Source organism: Verticillium alfalfae, genomic scaffold (assembly GCF_000150825.1).
Source record: "Verticillium alfalfae VaMs.102 supercont1.1 genomic scaffold, whole genome shotgun sequence".
NCBI lineage: Eukaryota > Fungi > Ascomycota > Sordariomycetes > Glomerellales > Plectosphaerellaceae > Verticillium > Verticillium alfalfae.
In genome coordinates this window covers 2,442,187-2,443,931 of record NW_003315038.1, presented here as the reverse complement: position 1 = coordinate 2,443,931, position 1,745 = coordinate 2,442,187, and positions in this window count along the sequence as shown.

Here is a 1,745-nt window from a genome sequence, read left to right as displayed (position 1 = left end):
CCCACCAACCACACTAGCCATATTCGGCTCCCGTGTGCCAGCCGGGCCAGCTTCCTCCAAACCTTGGAAGCTCCCACGGCGTCCACCAGGCCAGATGTGTCTAGACATGAGGGGGCCGGGCAGACGCGTGTGGTCTGAGTATTCGGACATTTTTTCCAACCCAAACATACACTCAGGAAGCATTGGTCAATGCAACTTGATGATGTGTTCGACTCTCGAGCCAGGGTCAAATACAGCCTCAATCTCGGCATCGCGGCGAGCATCAATTCCGTCACCAAGTCTACGAGATCCGAAGCGATTCCAGAGGGAAACAAACCCCCTTCGACTCTCCACCGGCTCCAACGACTGACGTGATTCGTCTTCTCCGCACCGCTTGCTTGTGGGCCTAGATTGCAGTAGGGGGAGGAGGGCGCGAGCAAGCCGGTCTCCGACTCGGGACGCTGTTCGAGACCTCGTACCCAGCGAATGGCTGGCCTACGACCTGGGCATGCTCCTCCCTACGCCATCAGTGCCGCCCCCCGCTGCACAGCCCTGCGCTATCACCGTCAGGCTTCCGACACGACACTACCACACCACACACCACATACGACGGAACACGCAACACGCAACACATACACTCGCAGTCATCAAACCCTGGTAGCCTGGAATGCCCTACCATTCGTCCCGGTCAGGTTTTTTGTCAGCCTCGAGCGAGCCACAAACGAACACCAGCTGACGCAGACACAATCTCCCTGTGGCATCTCATGACAAGCCATCCCAAGCCTCTGGGAAGCCTACAAGTTCCATGGTAGCATGCATCCCTGTAGCACCGTCGTTCTAGGGCATGGCGACACGACGCATGTGTTTCCTGACAATCTGGGATCTCATCAACCCCCAACGAAAGGCACTGGCCAAGTGCTCAGGCATCGAGATTGACCGACAGGCACCATGTGAAGTGATCGACATGCTGGTGAACAGGAAGCGAGTTCGGGCAGATGAGGAAAGCCACGGCACTACAGCATGGCACCGCGATACTGAAGGCGAAAGGGCCCACGCTTGTCCACCTCATCGAGCGCCTCGATGACCTAGTTCCTATAAAATCTGGTCAAGTACGCCGCAATAGGGCTGATACCCTTACCGACGAAACCTCAGCTGGGAGACGGGCCCATCGCCAACCTCCCCCGAGCATATGCTGGACCCCTTGCCTCCTGGTCTTGCAGGGTCCTCCGATGGCATTCCTGCTCGATGTGATAAAGCAACGTGATGGGAAAGCATTGGACAGACGAACTAAATCCTCATCGTTGAAACGTCGGGCCAAGACAAGGTTTCAACCGCACCCGATCTGCGGGGCCAAGGCTCGCCAGTCCGTCTCAATCTGTTGCGCCGCGACTCGAATGGCCGCCCTCGAATGGGGCGAACGTTCGTCCACTATCTCTCCCTTGCTAGGCTTTGTGGCCGACGACCCTGACGATCCGTCGCTTCTCCTTCCAATGCCTTGCATACTAGGTACCGTGTCCTTACCGTAGTAGCCCCCAGCCTTTACAGAAAAAAGTTATTCCTACCATGGATACGTGTCTCGGCGCGCGCCGCGAAAGCAGGCTATTGGGTTTCTCCAGCTGGGGGGGGGGCATACATGTACCCCTTGTGCCCCTGGCGGCCGTCGCGCGTTCGCCGAGATCGCTCACCCGCTGGGGAAGATCCTATCCACCCCTCGTTCTAACCGTCTATTCTGTGTCACAGTCTTCTTCCTGTGGGTCCCTACCATA